Raw genomic sequence first — 7,902 nt, 5'->3', positions numbered from 1 at the left:
GAAAAATATTTACCGCTGGTAAAGTTTACCTACAACAATAGCTATTAGTCGAGTTTGAAAATGGTGTCTTATGAGGCTTTGTAGGGGCATAAGTGTCGAACACCCTTGTATTGGACTGAACTCAAAGAACATCAGATTCACGTGGTTGACTTGGTCAAAAAGACATAAGAAAAAGTAAAAGTAATCCATGACTGTTTGAAGACCGCTTCGGATAGACAGAAATCCTACGTGGATTTGAAACGAAAAAAAATTGAGTTTCAAATTGGTGACAAGGTGTTTTTGAAAGTATCCCCGAAGAAGAAAGTCCTCAGATTCGGTAAGAAAGGAAAAAAAGTCCTCAGATTCGGTAAGAAAGGAAAATTAAGTCCACGTTTTATTGGACCTTATGAGGTGACTGAGAAAGTTGGACCAGTAGCTTATTGACTAGCCTTGTCATCTGAGTTAGAGAAGATCCACAATGTTTTACATATGTCGATGTTGCACCGTTACCGTTCTGACCCTTCGCATGTTCTTTCGCCAATAGAGATTGAGATTTGGTCAAATATGACTTATAGCGAAGAACCGGTTAATATTTTAGCTCGGGAGGTTAAACAATTGAGGAATAAGAGTATAGCACTTGTAAAGGTATTATGGCATAGACATGGGATAGAAGAGGTCCCAAAGAGACCATGAGAGACCAATACCCAAACCTTTTTAATGGTAAGATTTTCGGGGACGAAAATCCCTAAAGGGGGAGAATTGTAACAGCCCGATTTTGGGCCTAGTCGGAATAGTGGTTTCAAAACCACTAATCTGAGGTCGGAGAAATTATTTTTAATATCATTTTATGTGTTATAGCATGATTATATGAGTGCATGAAAATTTTGGTGAATTAATTTTAGCGATTGTGAGCTTAATTGCGAAAAATGACTAAATCGCATAAAGGGAAAAAGTTTTGTTTTACTAGCAAATGGTGTTAAATAGCTAGAGAATCATAATTAGGGGTCTTTAAAGGGAAAATAGACCCATTCTAATAAGGGTGGCCGGCCATAGAGACAAAGAAAATGAAATGGTCAAAGGTTAGGTGAAATTTGGTGACTAATTTGACTTGAAATAATATAAAATAAAGAGAAAAAGATATCACCTTTCATCTTCCTCCTCTACACCGAAATTTTCAGCAAAATAAGTGTTTTGCAAGCTTGAAATTTCAACAACTCTTCACCCTTGCAAGTAAGTGATTTTGGTGGTCTTTCTTAATGATTTATGTACTTTTGGAGCCATTATAGCTTAAGATAACTAATGGGGGGACTATTTTGCAAAATGGTTGAGAGACTAGGGATTTTCCATGAGAGTGTTCATGTTGTTTTTTGAATTTTCATGGAAGAAAATAAATCATGGTTGTTAAATAACAACTTTTGTGAAAGGGGTTTTGATGAAAACACCTAAAATGAACCATTTTGTGAAGTTTGTTAAATGGATGGTAATTGTGTGAAATATTTGAAATTTTTAGATGCTATAGGTATAAAAAGGGTTCAGCTAGGCTTGTTTAGTGAGAAATTTCAATGAAAATTGATTTACGAGCCTAGGGGTAAAATCGTAATTTTGTGATAGTCTAAGGACAAAACGGTCATTTTGCCAAAATATGAATTATGAAATGTCTTAATTGATGTGATGATTAAATTAGTGAATTTTATCATTTTAGATGAAGAAATACGAAATCCGAACCTAAACCGGAGGAAGGCCAAGTAGTAGACAGATTCAATATAGTCGCCCACTTTTTGTATACCAATGTAAGTTGTACGTAAGTAAGGCAACTTTATCGTTATTATGTGTTGAATGATTAATCTTGCATAATATGGTTAAATATGCTTATAAATAATGCATGATGAAATTAATGTGGTAAATTCCTGGTTGAACCTAAGAATAGATTAGATATCCATGTCATGACATTTGGGTGATATATGCGCTAGTGTAAAACCATGTCTAGGACATGACACCGGCTACAATATGAGAGCCAGTGTAAGACCATATTTGGAAAATGGCATCAACAATGTTGTGAGAGCCAGTGTAAGATCATATCTGGGACATGACATTAGCGTCAATATGTGTGCTAGTGTAAGACCATGTCTGCGACATGACGTCGGCCACATTATGAGAGCCAGTGTAAGACCATGTCTGGGACATGGCATCAGCATTGAGATGAGAGCTAGCGTAAGACCATGTTTAAGACACGGCATTGGGCTCGACATGTGAGCCAGTTTAAGACCATGTCTGAGACATGGCATCGGCAATTCACCCTCTTGTGTAAAGCTTGTCAGATATCCTTTAGTATTCCAAATGGTTTCACGAGTTACTTTTAAAGCTTATGATAATAATATGGAATGATATAATCGTGTTGTGAGTGGTACAAGTTCTTATTCGAAACTCATGAGATATGAGTCTAGTTATGTTGCCTTGATGGTAAGAATGACTTGAGTAAGTTCTAGCTATGAAAATGATTTCAGGACGATATTGTAATCTTTAGCTTATACTTGTGATATATAAGCATATAGTGATATTTTACCTTTGTTCAGTCAAAAATGTTGTGTTGATTTATAATATACATAGTTGATGTTGTTACTTATTTATATGCAACTTACTAAGCTTTATACTTACTCCCTCTCTTTTCCATTTTCTTATAGTGCCATCAAGATAATATCGGGAATCAAGGGACGTCGAAGGCATCGATCACACTATCCCCTGAAGCTTTTGGTATAGCTAGTATAAATGTTTAGAGTTTGGCATGTATAGGGACTTGTTCTCTTTGTTTAGTGTCACGTTAGTTTAGCCATAAGTGTTGGCTCATATGGATGTGATATTTATTTTGTATAGGCCACTGATGTTGGCTAATATTGATTACTATTAAATGCATTTGATGAAAATTCTCTTGGATGTGGCTGTTTTGATTATTTGTGTTTGTGCTTGGATTGATTATGTTTGACGTTGTGTAGGTTGGTGTAAGTAAGAGTGATAAAAATACTTGGTAGATAGCCTTATTTTTGTCTAAACGGGCAAACACACGGCGTTTCTCTAAACCATGTATGACACACGGCTTACTCCATAGGCGTGTGGTAAGGAGGTGTGTTCCCTACACCTAAAGTTGGCAAATCAGAATACCCAGTATTAACCACACGGCCTGAGACACGACCGTGTGTCTCAACCATGTGGAGGACACGCCTTAGTACACGGGCGTATACCATGGCCGTATGCTCTTAAAGGGTTGTTAACGTCAGAAACAGAATGTCAAGTTTTTTGCACACGGGCATGTCTTAGTCGTGTAGGGGGCACGGGTCATGGACACAGGCGTATGTCAAACCGTGTGACAACCCCTATAGGTTCAAATCAAGAAATAAATTCACATGGGCTAGGGACACGGGCGTGTCCCGATATGTTTAGGCCTTGTGAGCCACATAGACCTCCAACATGGCCATGTTAAGAAGACACACAGGTGTGTTGCCCTTCCGCATTGGTATGTACCCCTGTCTGCTTGAAATTTTATAAAGTTTTTTAGAGTGTACAGATTAGTCCCGAATCAATTCTAAAGTGTGTTCAGGGCCTTACAGGCCCATAATAGGGACATTAAGGTATTGTGAAAAGTTTTAAATTGGAACGAAATTTCATAACTAGGAAATGTATGTTGTATGTGTTTAAGTCCAGTAACACCTCGTATTCTATTTCAGCGTCGAACTTGGGTAAGGGGTGTTCACCTCTGTTACGCATCCATGATGCCTTTGGTGTAGTGTAGTTACTTGAGTATCCGAGTCAAGTTACTATAGTTCATTGGGTTATGTATTAATTAATTTACAGCTTATCTACTTGATTAACTCTATTGTACATCTATGGTGTTTTTAAGTAAAAAATGTTACAATGAATTTGTTGTTTATATATGTGGATGGTTACATTGAAGGAATTTGGATGATGGTATTGGTTAAGTCTTTTGAGAAGATGTTATTATGTTATATATATATGAATAAATACTAATATGGTATGAACTAGTTTTTGATTATTAGGAGTTAAATTATCTACTTGTTTATTTATCTTGGTTAAGGTAAGTTAACTGATGTTTAGACTATGGACTTATTAGGCTTCTTAAGGTTATTTGTTTTATTTGTGTTTCTTTTGTAGTTAGCATTCTGCTGACTGGATGGATTGATTTGGAGCTCACACTATCCAGCCTTATTGGTAGTTTTTGTTTATTATTTTGGGTTGTGGCATATATATAGGTTTTAAGTTGTTGATATGTAAAGTGATAGGTTAACTTGTTATAACTAGTTAATGTGGTTGAATTTGGGTGTGTACTTGTGTTGATTTTGGTCAAGTTGCTCTTTAGTGCCTTATATATATGTTAAGTGGTGATGTTTTGGAAATGGTAGTTTTGCTGTGAATGACCATATCTTTGGTAAATTTTTTTTGATGGTTTTAGCCATGAATGGTTAACTAATGATAAAGCTTATTTCTTAATTGTAACTTTGTTCTTGAATTGAATTGGTATGTGAATTGAGGTGCCTTTTGATGGCATATTGGTTAGACATAGGATGGATGAATATTTGGCATGTATTTGGTGTTTTGAATGTGCTTTTAACCTTGTGAGATATGCTAGTTATGGTATGTCTTATTGTGCAAGAAATGGTGTTTGAATTGGCTTGATTAATGGTTAAAAATAGAGCACACAGCTTAAGAGACGGGCTGTCACACAACCGTGTGCCACACATGGCGACCGCACACAGTCGTGTATCATTATTATTTTAGATGCAGGATTCACATGTTCTGAGACACGGCCTACAACACAACTGTGTGTCCCAAGCCAGTATGTAGTATGGTCTGGCACATGACTTATGACATAGCCGTGTGACCCAACATCGAATGCACACACGGTTTGGCACATGTAATGCAACACGATTGTGTGGCTCGATTTCAAATATACACACGGGTAGACACATAGGCTGTGGCACGGCCGTGTGTCCAGACTTCAAATGTTCACACGGTCTAGGCTATGTCATATGGTCATGTAACCCATGTTTGCCAAATTTTCATGTTTTTCCAGAATTATCTAATTTGTTTTGGTTTGATCCATGATTGTTACCAAACTATTTATAGGTCCCTGTAGACTCGATTTAAGGCCCATAAGTGTATTTTTTTTCCATGATTAGATTCAATTGTTATATGTTAGCATTTAATTTGTATAATTGTTTCTATTGTAAAGTTAAATGTTCTATTTTTTTTGTAATACTCTGTAACCTTAATCCGACAACAGAGACAGGATAAGACTGTTTCAATTAAAAAATATTTATTAGTACAACGGGATAAGCCACCTCACAATTGATTTATGTTGAATGTTGAGAGTTGGGATTAGTCGAGCGAGAGGGAAAGTGTTGAGGGTTCTATTCATGACTACTATGGTAATTGGGTCATGGGTTTTTCAATTTTTTGTGGAAATTGTAGTATTAATGTGGCGGAGTTTAAGGAATTTTCAATTGGGTTGAAGTTGCGTGGAAAAAAAGAATTTGGAAATTATAATTGAATCAGATTGGCTATGACTGTTGAGATGATCTTGAATGGCATTAATTGTTTTCATCCTTATTTTTGTTTCATTGGAGTTGTACGAGGTGCATGGTAAAAGGAATGGTGTTGGAAACCGGTTCACATTCCTAGGGAAAAGAACTTCATGCCAGATTGGTTGGTGAAACATAGCCTTTCTCTACCTGGTGGTATGTGTTTATTTGATCGACCACAGTACGTTGCCATAAGTGTGTTGCTTGTTAATCTCTTGGGAGTTGAGTTCACTAGAATTTTTGTTGGTTGATTATTTCGGGAATATCCCTCCTATATTTACCAAAAAAAAAAGTAAATAACTTACTTTTTATGTTATAGGACAGATATTATACAAACCTCCATATTCTCTTAGAAATGAGTTAGAAAAAGTTTATTTTTCTTACTCCAATCATGGTGCTCAAAGATTTCAATATAAGAAATCAAGTTTTTGTTGTCATAATTGAAAACTTAGATTTCTAACATCTTAATTTTTATATGAATTATATAATATTTATCACTTTTCAATATAATAAAAAGCATATAACAGCAAAATCATCTAGATTAAGAGGTCATTATTAAAAATAGGCTTACGTTCATATTAGATATATTTTAATAGACGGTTGAAATGACTTTACGCTATAAATAAAATGACAAGTTATGAATTCAAAAATCTTTTGGGTGGACATTTTTTTCTCAATAAAGATTAATCTTATTATTAAAAAAATAAACAGCAAAATGTTTTGTCACAACCTAGAATTCTCTAAAGGTGGTGAATCTTTAAGCCTAAACAATATCGTACATATCATCTAAAAAAAAGAACAGAACATACACTCCATAGCAAACTATAACAACAAAAATAGTACATCACAATCGACATAAATCATAAATCACCAGAAAAAAAGAAGAAGTAAAATACAATATAATGTATTTAGGATATAGTATCATTGACATTTCTAACAACTATAAGTTTTGTAATTGTTTTCTAAAATGTTTTTAGGTAACAAATGTAGTTGGTTCATGTAAAAGGGAACTAAATATTATGGGAGTCCTAACCTTATCTTTTCGTCAGCATTATTAAAGAGAAAATAAGAATTTGTAAAGGCTTAGACTCTACCTTTATCCTTAAAGATTTGAAGTAGTTAGAATTAGAAGCATTTTTAAAGTTAAAATGATGATATTTTGAGGATAATTTCCTATTTGAATTTGAAATTTAATCTATCTATTCTTTTAAATTGTAGGCTAATCGAGTGAAGCCTATAAATAGGATATTTGTGCCGCACATTCGGAGTGAGCCTTTGAGTGTCTTTATTCAATTGTTGTGAGATTGCAATTATCTATTGTTGTGAGGGTAGATTGAGTTTAAGCCAAAAGTTGTATCGGATGAATTATTGAATAAAATCATTCTCTGAACCAAGTTGGGTCGAGAAATGTTGTTGTATCTAAATTGTGTTTAGAAATATAGTGTGTTGTCATTTCTTCTTGTGTAAATCTGCTAGCAAAACTATCTTATCCTATCTTCTTATTTGAATCTTTGCTACAGAAACAATCATGCTACATATGGTAAGAATATTATTTTGTTCACCAAGTTTTAGTGACTGACATGATTCATTCTAGAAAAAGGAGAAGAATTTTTTTTTACTTATTTTGAAGATGTCTCATTTTTTTGCAAAAGTTTTTACTCATCCTTCTAATTTTAAGTGTAAATTTATACTAATTATTCTTTTTTGTTGCAACATTTGGTAGTATTATTATTTTTTCACCGTGTTTTAGTATATGAGTTAGCAATACGCTAATTTTAATTGGTAATATTTAGCCACTGACATGATCTATTTTAGGAAATGAGAAGGAACATTTTTTAAAATGTTTATTTTGAAGAATTATTACTTTGAGCTTTACTTACTTCTCTAATTTCAAATTTAAATTTTACTAACTATTTTTTATTTTATGTCTAATAAATGTAATACATATGTATTAAATAATTTTTTTACTCATTATTATACTAGCAATCAAATGAGGTATTTATGTCTAACGATTGTAATACATATGTGTTACGTAATTTTTTTCCACATATTATTACATTAATAACCAAACAAGACATCAGAACAATACATTGTAACAAAAATAAATCGAGACTTTTTCGATGTAAAATTAACTCGTGATACTAAGTTACACAAAAATTTAAATATAAGTATGGCTACAAATAGGTGCAAATATGATATCAAAATCCATGGCTCTAACGGAGGCATCTAGACTAGATGGACTTCCTGCTTTTTTTTTATCAGAAATTATGGCACATTGTTGGACCCACTATTAATGATTACTATCTTATCGTTTTAAACAAAGGAATGCATA

The sequence above is a fragment of the Gossypium hirsutum genome, chromosome A03, assembly GCF_007990345.1.
Source record: "Gossypium hirsutum isolate 1008001.06 chromosome A03, Gossypium_hirsutum_v2.1, whole genome shotgun sequence".
NCBI lineage: Eukaryota > Viridiplantae > Streptophyta > Magnoliopsida > Malvales > Malvaceae > Gossypium > Gossypium hirsutum.
The sequence above is the reverse complement of the archived record's forward strand: the minus strand, read 5'-3'. Positions refer to the sequence as shown.